Source organism: Arvicanthis niloticus, chromosome 3, assembly GCF_011762505.2.
Source record: "Arvicanthis niloticus isolate mArvNil1 chromosome 3, mArvNil1.pat.X, whole genome shotgun sequence".
NCBI classification, from domain to species: Eukaryota; Metazoa; Chordata; class Mammalia; order Rodentia; family Muridae; genus Arvicanthis; species Arvicanthis niloticus.
The window spans coordinates 137,082,369-137,094,157 of NC_047660.1; positions in this window are offsets into that span (position 1 = coordinate 137,082,369).

Below are 11,789 nucleotides of genomic sequence, written 5' to 3' on the forward strand. Positions count from 1 at the left end.
TGCTCCCCTTGAACACCTACTATGGCCCCACAGCTAGGGCATTTTGCACACTGGGATGGATACACCTGCTGTATAGTTGGCACAACTCTGGGCACTTGGCACTTCTGTAGCCAAGCAGAAGTCAGGACAGAGGACTGTGGGGTTGTTCTGAGTCCTCCCCTGTGGGGAGAGGATGTGTGAGGCTGAGCTGGGTGGGGTGGCTGCGACTGCCCTGCCCCTTCCCCACCAGCCTCAGCAGATCTCTTTGGAGATCTAAGCAATTACAGCATTTGCACTCTAACCAGCAAAGTCCCCAGAAAAGCCCAATCACCATCATCCTCCAGGTCATCATTTGCATATGCAAATGAGACAACCATCGTCCTGGTCCCCACAGCTGGAAGGTAAGAGGGATATGCTGATAAAGCCACCATCACACTTGCCTGGGCCCTGAGAAGAAAGATCATCTCTGATCCTGCCTCAGGGCCTTTGCACACACAGTGCAGAGCTGGAGTGGCTAGAGGCGAGCACAGAGGAGTCTGCAACGCATGGAGACTGCAATCCAAACCCTGCCTTTGTCTTCAGGAGCAGGTTGATTGACAAGAGGTCATTGCTGAAGATGCTCAGCACACAGTAGGCGCTCAATTTGATATCTAGCTTCCTCCCAACTCTATACTCCTTAGAAGCTGGGGGAGGAGCTCAGTGTCCCCAAAGGTATCCAGGGCTGCAGCCAGGAAGAGCCCTGCACCTTGCCCAGCTGTACACTGAAACATTACACAGTTACGTAAATAAAGGGTGGGGATCTTGACCTGGCCCTGACATTGGTCCTGCTGGGTCACCACGCTCAGGGAAATAACCACATACAAAAGGATTGCATGGGCCCACTCTCAGGAGGTCCCTGGAGTCCTAACAGCTAGAGACAGGGAGTGGGAAGGTGGAGGGCGGCAGCCCGGAGAAGGGGGAGATGGACAGTGTGGGGGCAGCGCAAAGGTGTGTGAACGATCTTCACACAGCCAAGCTGGATGGTGAAAAGTTATTAAACGGGTAAATTCCATGCGATGGGCATTTTCCCACAATTAAAAAAAAAAAAAAGGTGGAGAGACTGAGCCACTGTAAAGAGGATGCAGGTGCGAATGACCTCACAGTATGGCACCTGCCACCAAGCCAGCCATGGGTCACACTGACATCAGCATGTGCTGGGGACGCTGGCAGCTCTGAGCTCAGGATCACATGCTTCGTGCCCCACCTGGACCAAACCCTATTTATCCAGCTAACTTGAGTGTGTGTGCACCTCCTGTGTGCTGGGCACATGCTGTTCTGGCAGAGCCCAGGCATCACCTATTCCATATACATTTATTGAGCACCTCTGGATGCAACAGAAACCACAGGGCAAAAGCTCTCTCTCTTCAAGGTTCTGTCATTCCAGGGAGATAGACACAAAGAAGAAGAAAAGAGAGGTCTATCCTGGTCTGTGTTGCAAAGAAGGGACAGACACAAAAGGAGGGAAGAGAATGAGGAGGGGAACCTTAGATGGGTGGTCCCAGCAGGTCTCACTGAGGGAACAAACAAGTAGAGACCAAAGAGAACTGAGAGAAAGTGGCTGTGCAAAGGCCCTGGGGCAAGAGGATCCTGGAATAGACTGGGTGGAGCATAGTGAGAAGCTGTGGAGAATATCTAGAGAGAAGGTCACTCAGAGGCCCTAGGGCACGACACTCTGATTCCTCCTGGGCCTGTGCTCCACTAAGGCCTCCACCAAGTGCCTGAGAGGAGATTCCAACTTCACCACCCTGGGCTGGCTTATTCTTGGTCTAGAAGGTTTTAGCACACACTAGGACCAGATGGGGTGTGAGGTCACACTTTGCGCAGTGGGGTGACGGCACACCTTGCCCAAGCTCCAGGCTCCCCTCATACCCTTACACTGAGTCTGGAGATTCACCCCTCATTGGGGCAGATCCTGGGCCTGTATGAATGATGGGAGAACCCCATGTCCTGAGCACTCCCACAGTCATTCCCATAAGCAAGATGGATCCCCAAGGCCCTCAGCCTGCTGCCCACAGAGGCTCAGTGGGCCCTAGGTCCCCTAAGCACTGGGGAACTGCCTATAAACACATGTGACTCATTTACATAAACTCTGCATTAATTAGCATACTATTACCAGCAGACAGAGGTGACATCCACAGGAGGGGAGGAGCCTACACACCCGTGTGATTTTTGCAGATGAGGAAACTGAGGCCCATGATGGGGAGAAATATGCAGTACATAAGAGGAAGACTAGTGAGAATTATTTTTTCTGGAGGCCAAGAAGAAAGAAGACAGCTAATGTGACAATAGGGACATGTCTGAGGAGGTGACACTTTGAGGCCAAATGTCCAGAGAAATCCCAGGTGAGGATGAGGAAACTAGGTATTCCAGGCCCAGCACCAAGCAGCTGTGCAAAGGCCCAGGGCAGGGGATGTGGCAGGGCCAAGGTTCACAGCCCTGCACAGAAGTTCCTGAGAAAAGATTCCAGAGAACTGAAGATTTTACAAGACAATATCTCCCATCATAGGTACCCAGCAGGAGAAGGAAGAACAGGGGGGGGAGAGATGTGCTCTTAGGGGAAACTGAGGCACTGTCCATTTTCTGCCTTCCAGTAGTGATCCCCTGGGGCAGGGACTTGAGCTGGGAGCCCAGGCCAGAGATGAGCCGGAAGTCAGGGAGGGGCAGGAGGCGGCTCTCCCCCAAAGCTGTATTTATAGATTCTGTTTGATGTCCCCACCGTTCAGAAGCTGACCTGGTTCTTGGCAGCTGTGGAAGGAGGGAAGGAGGAGGGTTCTGGGAGTCGCTGCTCAGAGTAGAGGAGACTGGAGATGGGGGTGGGGGGAGGCCAGGTACACTCAGGACGGCCCTCAGGCTCTGGAGAGGGGCAGGGGGCCAGCCTCAGTTTCCTCTTTTACAATATGACTTCGACACACGATTTTAATGATGTTTTGTGTGTGCATGTGTGTATGTGTTTATGTCACAGCATGTTGCCATCAGGAGATAGCACCTGGGAGGGAGTTGGTTCTCTCCTTTCCATGTGGGTCCAAGGATCTAAATTCAAGTCATGGGCTCCCTTATCGGCTGAGCCCTCTCGTAGGCCCTGATATACAGATTCTAAGAATCAGTATCTTGGGATGCTTTCTGCCTCCCTGTGTAGCCAAAGCTGGCCTTGAATCCTGATCCTCTAGTCTCCTGTCTCCCAGTTCTGGTGTGACAGGCATGCAGCACCATGGCTTGGGAGGGAACCCAGAGCCTTGGACATGCTGGGTGAGCAAGCACTCTGCACCCTACCCTAGCCCTTAGCTGTACATTTTAGCCCAGTTCTTCAGTCTGTGACATCAGCCTTTGATATCATATAAAAGATGACATCACTAGGAAGCATACTGTTGATCCCAGCAGGTGCTACCCCTGAAAGGCTGTGTGACTTTGGGTCAAATGCTTAACCTTTCTGGGCCTGTATGTATAAAAGGGGACTAATTTCTATGTCCCTTGTTGTCACTTGTCTCTAGAGGGGAATTAGATGATTCAAGCCATACCAGCCATAGGTTCACAGCACTTGGGAAGTGGAGGCAGGAGGATAGTCAGGTTAAGTGAGCTTCAGAGTGAGAACTTGTCTCAAGAGACCAAACCGAGGCTATGACTACAGCTAACTGGCAGAGTGTTCTCTGAGTACCCCTGAGGCCCTGGCTTCTATCCTCAGCATAGTATGACCCTTAGTGGCTCACTTCTGTGATCCCACCACTGGGGCGCTAGAGGCAAGAGGCAGGATGGTGGTGCTGCCCCTGTGCCTCAGTCCCCGAAGTTCAGAAAACCTTCTTTTTTTCTTTTTTCTTTTTTGGTTTTTCGAGACAGGGTTTCTCTGTGTAGCCATGGCTGTCCTGGAACTCACTCTGTAGATCAGGCTGGCCTCGAACTCAGAAATCCGCCTGCCTCTGCCTCCCAAGTGCTGGGATTAAAGGTGTGCGCCACCACCGCCCGGCCAGAAAACCTTCAAAGAAAAGGATCTTATTAAGAAATGGGGAACCCTCTCCTTACTAGCCTCTGATGCTATATGGTAACTACCATGACAGTGGGTGACCAGAGAGACCAAGTCAGTCAGCATCACACAGCCCGGCAGGCCTGAAGGCTAGGAGCTGAGCTAGGTTTGGGAGTGAAGTCAGGCTCTTTGTGGGGTCAAGTGGGCCGGCGTCAGGCCTCTGAGGGCCTGGCTGGCGCCAGGCTCCAGGGTTAAGCCTCTGTGGCAGCTGAACTTCCGTGGACTTGTAACTCCCAAATCCCTGGAAGCATAGCACCAGGTGTTCCGGAACAGATGCTCTGGTTTGACAGGCCACTACACATGAGGAGGGACAGCTGCTGGGCTGGGTGGCCCAGGGGAGGGGCCGGGGTAGGGGATGTGTTGGCCAGAAAACCAGGCCACAAGTCCCCTTGAACACCTGCCCCGACTTCTTCTCTCTAGTCATGCCTGGAAAGTCAACTCCACTATGAACCTTTGGGGAGCATTTATGGAACACCTAGCGTATGCCTGGTGCCAGCAGAACTCACCCCTTTCTAATGCATGACTGAGAGTGTGCGTGTGCCCATGCGTGGACATCAGAGATGACACTCTTTCCTTGGCTTGGAACTCAGCACGTAGGCCAGGACTGGGCCGTGTCTACCTCCAGAGCTGAGACCCAGGCTCTGCCTCACCTAAGTATGTGCTCTGAGTCCTTATACTTGCACAGAACTTTACTGGCCGAGCCGGCTCCCCAGCCTCCAGGTGGACACTTTTGCTGGACACTGTGGTGAGCCCCCATTTGCAGGTGGAGCCTTAGGCCCAGAGATGCACAGCAAACCCAGAACTGGGTAGCCCAGGATCCTCCTGCCCCAGGGCTTTGCCATCCTATTCTCTGCAAGTCACTGATACCTTGAGTCCTCAGGGTGTAGGAAGACTTCTGGGATCCCCCAACTTCCCGATGTGCCTGCCTAGGCCTCCATGCCCTGACCTCAGTTGCCACGTGCCCCCATCCCTATATCTGCACTAGGGGCTCCATCATGGGGCACCTGTTCTGCCAGGTCCTCCATCCCCAGCATCAGGCACAGAGCTCCAAGTGACCTGACAGGACTTTGGAGTCCCCTGGTACCTGTGCATGAAGTCAAGGAGTCTCTGCAGACATTGGGCTTTGTACCCCTCTTCAGAAGCGGTGGTGTAGGGACGCTCCCAAACTTTGTTTATGACACCAAATAGTCACCTGCTGAAGGGTGAGGTGGGAGGGGCTGCAGCAAGAGGCGGGGCCCGAGGGTCGGATCTGCTAAGGAGGCGTGGTCGGGGGGTTACGGGGGGCGTGGTCGAGAACGGAGAGGGGTTCTGAAGAGTGGCTGGGGTGAGGGAGGGGATCGGAGTTTGGGGGGTGGGGGGGTGGGGTCTGAGTGGGAAGTCTTGGAGGAGGGCTGGAAAGGGGACTGAAGGGAAGGTTTGTTATCTATCTGGGGGCTTCAAGGTTTTGGCTGGAGACGCGGCAGTCTTCGTGAACCGTGACCCCCCCCCCCCGCTGTCCTTACAGAAACGCGACAACGTCCCGGGCCTCAGGGTCTCCCCAGCCCGTGCCCCCTTTCCACCGCGCGAGTCAGCTGTGGCCGTATTTATAGCTCGTGTCCCGTGCCACTTCCCTTCCGACTGGGATCGGCCGGATCATCCAGGACCCACTACACCTGTCCCCGTGCACGCTGGAGGAGGGGCAGACCGGGCTCCTCCTGCTCCTCGACCCTCTCGCATCCGCCCCTGGCCCTTTCCCAGGCCCCTTGAGGCCCCCTAGTGTCGCCAGTCCCCCCTCCTTCAGGATCTGACACATTGTCTCCAACCCGGGGTCCCGGCGGCTGAGCGAGGTGGGGCCTGTAGCCCGAGGTGGGGGTTGCCTGCTGCTCGCGGTCTCTGGGCAACGCTGGCTCACAGACAGCCCGGACACAGAGGCTGCGCTGTTCTCGGGGCGGGGCAGAAAGCTGGAGGTGACCTGGGGTGACAGCCTGGGAGGGGGCGTCTCATGCAAGGGGTGCCAGAGCAAGGTCTGAGCGCCTCAGGTTACGGATAGGTTGGTGATGAGGCAATGGGGAATCCTCTCCGCTGCCTAGCTGTCCCCATTGAGTTCCCAGCTCTGCGAGCTTCATGCATTCTCCAGGACGGCCTGTGCTACCGGCTACTGTCAAGGAGTCTGCAACGCAACCCGTTTCATGGGTCTGAAAACCAAGGCTTGGGAAAGGTTGCACAGCCTGTCATTATAGCTCTACGGAGACAGAGGCAAGGGGGGTTGAGTTGGAAGCCAGCCTAGGCTGCATGCATATTGAGGGAGTAAGATGCCACATTTTGGGGACTCTGGCTGGACATTGACCTCTGACACTTTCTCAAGGGATAGTCCATTAGGCTCCGAGCCTAGGTTTTCCTCTGTGGTATAATGGGCTCCCACAGGAGGTGTGGTCAAGAGAGTCTGGTTCGACTGGGGTGGAGTTCTCTCATGCAGCATCCACACAGCCCTGGGTTCCATCCTTCAGCTCCACAGACAGGCATGGCGTTGCAAGCCTGTCATCCCATCCGCTCTGAAGGCAGAGGCGAGAGGAGGATGAGGAATTAAAGACCACCCCCAGCTGCAGAGTGAGTGAGACCACTCAGGACTACCCTAGACTCTAAGAAAGCCACAGAGATATGGAGGACACTAGGATGTTAGACTCTGTGTTTCATCTGTACAGCTGGCCAGACCACCTGGATTCTCTGCTTCAGTTTCTCCAGCATTAAAATGCATCTAGAACTGTCCTCATTTGGACAGGCCATTGTGATGGAGGAGTGGGTTCCCTAGCTGCTCTCCACGTGGCAAGGCAGTCTCCCCGAACCACCTGCTTCTTCTACCCTTGCCAAGGCTGTGCTGTGCACTGGGCACCTGTTCCAGCTCTTGTGGACCACCACAAAGCCAAGTGATGAGGACCCTAGACCATCACTCCTGGGGGACACGTGTGGGAAACCTCTATAATCACTTAATCCACACAATGAACCACCAAAGAGCCTGTCACCTCCCCAGCTCACACAAGGGAGTAACAGTAGGGTTCCTACTTCAGGTTGGCTTCTAAATGGCAGCTGTTTTTAGCTTTGAAACAGCACGTGGTTAACAGGATGTTGAGCTTTGATCAGTACCTGTGCTGAGGCTGGGAACTGGGAGTGTCGGAGATGGACAGAGTCAAAGACACACAGCAAGCAAGAAAAGGAAGATGGCCATGGGGTCATCTGCATCTGAGGGAATAAACACAAAGGGGGAGTAAAAAGACTCATGGGTGGACAGACAGACAAACGGATGGATGGATGAATGGATGGATGGGTGGGTGGGATGGACAGATGGGTGGATAAATGTATTGACGGGTGGATGAATGGGTATGGATATCTGTGTGTGTTCTTATGGATGGGAGTTCCAGTGTCTTGGTTATAGTCCCTTTAGGGAGCATTAGGCTGTGGCAGTGTCTCCAGGAGGTACACTGAGGCTGGTACAGGCTTCATGTGCTGCCATCACGCAGGGCAGTTCCTTCTAGACAGAGGCTGTCTGGACTGAGTCTTGAGCAAAGTCCCCTGCAGCCCCTAGTTGCTTCTCTTTCAGATCCTAAATTTGTTTTCCTGGTGCAAGCCTGGCTCAGGGACCTGGCCAAGTTCTCTCAAAGTCTCCCCTTAGCCACAGCCTGCAAAGTCAGGCCTCTGAGGCATGATGGGGGATCAGTGTGCACTGCTTAGGTGTGTGGTTACAGATCTCAGGCTACTCCAAGCGACTACAGTGGTATCTGGCAACTGTAGTAAGGGCTATTTCCTCTGGCATCAGGATATTAACCTCATTAAAGTGGATACTAGAAACAGGAGATGGAGCAACCCATGCTGGTTAGGTTTGTGTGTGTGTGTGTGTGTGTGTGTGTGTGTGTGTGTATGTGTGTGTGTGTGTGTATGTGTGTGTGTGTGTGTATTGGTAGTGGGGGGATTGCCAACTTGATACAAGCCAAAGTCATCTGGGAAGAGGGGATCTCAACTCCCTCAGATTGGACTGTGTGACATTTTCTTAATTGATGGGCCATCATCAGTCCACTGTGGGTGGGACCATCCCTGGGCTGGTGGTCCTGGGTTTTATAAGAAGCAGACTGAGCAAGCCATGGGTGGAAGTCAGTACCCTCTTCATCAGCTCCACCTCCAGGGCTTCTGCCCTGACTTACCTCAGTGATGGCATGTGGCCGGAGGATTGTAGGGTAAAAGAAACCCTTTCCTGCCCAAGCTGCTTGTGGTCTCTGTGTTCACCATAACAACAGAAAGCCTTCTTGTCAGCAGTGTGGACAGCCAGTGGAGACACCACACCGTGCTCGTCAAATTTTGTTGTTACAAATGGAAGTCGAGTCGTGGGGCTGGTCACCAATTTAGGACTGATAAAAGAATTTTAAAGAAACAAGAAGGAAGGACCCTAAATAGTGTGTACACTCTGAGGGTCAGGCCGCTAAATATTCTTTTTATTAGATAATAATTAAGATAATTATCCTATGATGGTTATTATCAGTTTTTTATGCTTTGGGGCCAACCTCAAGTGGCTGCTGAGCCTGGCAGCTCCACAGTAAAAGCAGGTGGTGGAGAGCTCGAAGCCCAAGGTCTGTTCAGGCAGGAGGGGATAATTTTGTTTTTGTGTTTGTGCATGTGTGTGCACATGTAGGTGGCATTTATGCATGTGTGTATGCATGCATAGTTGGTATTTGTGCATGTGTGTGTGCACACGTGTAAGTGGCATCCTTGCCAGGTGTGCTGCTCAACCCATAGCCACCTTATTTTTTTTTTTAGATTTATTTTCAGTATTTTTAGTTTTTTTTTGTGTGTGTGTATCTGTGTTTGTATGTGTTACGGGCGCACATGTGAGTACAGATGTGCAGGTGTTGGAGAAATCTTTAATCCGGAGCCAGCGTTTCTACCCTAACTTTTACCATTTAGTTCCCAGATAAAAGGCATACACAACATTTATATTTACAATAAGCCTTAGAAAGCACAAGAGCTGCCGGGCAGTGGTGGCGCACGCCTTTAATCCCAGCACTTGGGAGGCAGAGGCAGGTGGATTTCTGAGTTCGAGGCCAGCCTGGTCTACAGAGTGAGTTCCAGGACAGCCAGGGCTACACAGAGAAATGAGAAACCCTGTCTCAAAAAACCAAAACAAACAAACAAACAAACAGCACAAGAGCTAAGCACATACCTACCCTCTATGTTATTACAATCCTCTTTCCTGTTGATAACCCCAAATTATTACTTATTATGTTTCTCTGGGTTGCTCTTAACTTCATGTAGCCAGCCCTCAGGGCCATGTGTTTATGGCTCACCAAACCCATGGTGGCTTGTTTCACCTTCCTCACCCTCTTCTCCTGCTTCTCCTCTGCCCTCAAGCCTGAGAACTCTAAACCCCACCTGTGTCTCTTCTGCCCAGCTACTGGCTGTTGGCATCTTTATTTACCAATCAGAATTAACTTGGCGGCAGGATCACACAGGCCTACATGTGGACTCCAGGTCTTAGGAGCCCACACTTGACATTACAATAGACAGTAAGACCTCAATATACAGGTGCATACCGAGAGCAGAGGAAGGCTTCAGATCCCCTGGAGCTAGAGTTACAGGAACCATGAACCATCTGTTGTGAATACAGAGAACTCAATGCAGGTACTCTGCAGGAGCAGCCAGTGTTCTAACCACTGAAACACCAGTCCAGCCAATCATCCTTTTAAAAAAGATTAAAGGTGTGATGGTCACACCTTTTAAAAAATTCCAGCACTCAGGGTTCTGGGCAGGTGGATCTCAGTGAGCTCTGGCCATCCTGATCTACACAGGAAGAACTTGTCCAATATATTTTTTTGTTATTCCACCTTATTTGGGGAGGGGGGGAAGGCAGGGACTCTAATGAACCCAGAGCTCCCCAGTTTGTACTGGCTTTGTCTGATGACCTCAGAATCCAGACCTACACAACTACACCTATCCCCAAGAGATCTGGGAATGTAGTCACATTGTTTCCCTTCATATATGTATATGTGACCTATTGACAATAGAAAGGCTGTTCATTGCCTGTGTTGTAATCCCAAGGCTTTAGAGACGGGGACACTCAGACAAACAGCAGTTCCATAACTGGCGGTATTTTAGCACCTGAGCCTAGCCACACTGAGTCTCAGCCTATCTACATGGAGCTGTAGGTTCTGCATGTGTGAGTGTGAGTGTGTGTGTGTGTGTGTGTGTGTGTGTGTGTGTGTGTGTGGCCAGCCAGCCAGGCAGGCGGTCCTGACTGGGAAGCAGGTAGACTATGAAGACACCAGTCCCCATGGTGAATGGGGTGGTGAGGCTGGCTGGCAACCATCTCTGAGCCAGGTTTCCACTCCTGCGGCCTGCTTCCCTTCCACACTCTTGCTGGCCCAGGGCCAGCTGCTGACCTCAGGCACAGGGTCCTCCTGGGAATTGGGCAATCAATTAGTGCTGGTTCTGATACCAGAGTAAAAAGCTACTGGGAAGAGAGTGTGCACAGCCTGGATCTCAGTGCCTCTGCCTGTGAAGCCAGGCCAGGGTTGCCTCTGCAGCTTCAGAGTTCAGAAGCAATGTGCGTGTGTTGGACACCAACTGCATGTGGTGCAGCAGCCTCTGGCCAACCTTGTCCAGCTCTGTCCCTGCAGGCTTCCAGTGATGGATGGAGGGGACAGAAGTATTCCAAGTCTTCTCTGTAAGTGACCAGGGCTGTCATTTGCCAGGCAGCAATGACGGGAGGAGGAAGGGTTGGGGTGGGTTCCCGAGAGAAAGGACCAGGGGCATGGCTCGGTTGGTGGCCAGTCATTCAAGAGGCCCTGTGTTCATTCTCAAACCCATATAAGTCTGTGAACATTTCCATTTCATGCAAATGACACTGGAGGCTGCAGATGCTGGTGTCACCTGGGGCCCAGCACTACCACAGTGCCCACAGAGGACTCCAGGAGGGTCAGAAGTAGAGACACTGGGAACAGCTTTCTTGCAAGCTCTGAAGAGGGGGCAAGGGGCCTTAAGCCAGTAGATGCATAGCAGACAGATGGAGACAGAGCGAGGCTCTCAAATGACCTCTGCCTTCCCTTTGGGTGCTCCTGGCTTGACTGTCCTCTACCCTCACCTGCCTCTTTAAGATCTTCCTGCAATAGCCACACACTCCACCTGGAGTCCATCAGATATTTTGAAAACTGGAGTCTTCACCACCTACCAGCCTTAAATTGGAACAGAGACCTCAGGATGAGACCTCCAAAGAGACCTGAGCTGAGATAGGCAGGCTGCATTTAGAGGTTAAAACCCAAGACACATTGCTTTCTTGGATGTAGGGCGCATGTCTGCTGCAACCCCCAAATCACACTCCTTCAGCATGAGAGTCTCCAGCTCCTTGAGAGTACAGACCACTCGCTGCAAGTCTTCCAGCAGATTCTATCTTAGCCTTATTCTCTCCATCTGTGGTCACCTATGAGACATATGGCTCCCTAATGAGAGAGAAGGCGAGAGGTGTCCCCAACGCAGCCACTAGGGATTGTGTGTGGGGGTCTGGTCATCAATATGATTCAAGCACTGTCAGGGAACCAAATTCAGAGTCAATGACCTCAGAGAGATGCAGGTCCCTGCAGGAGAAGGTGGAAGAGAGAAGCCTCAATGTCCTCCAGGCTTCAACACCCCCTCATGCCCCTCATGTCCCCCATCTCCCACTCCCTACCCTGGCCAAAACCAGTCAACACTTACTTCATTAAAAGGTCAAAGGTAAACTCCTCCCCTGCAGGGACCAGTT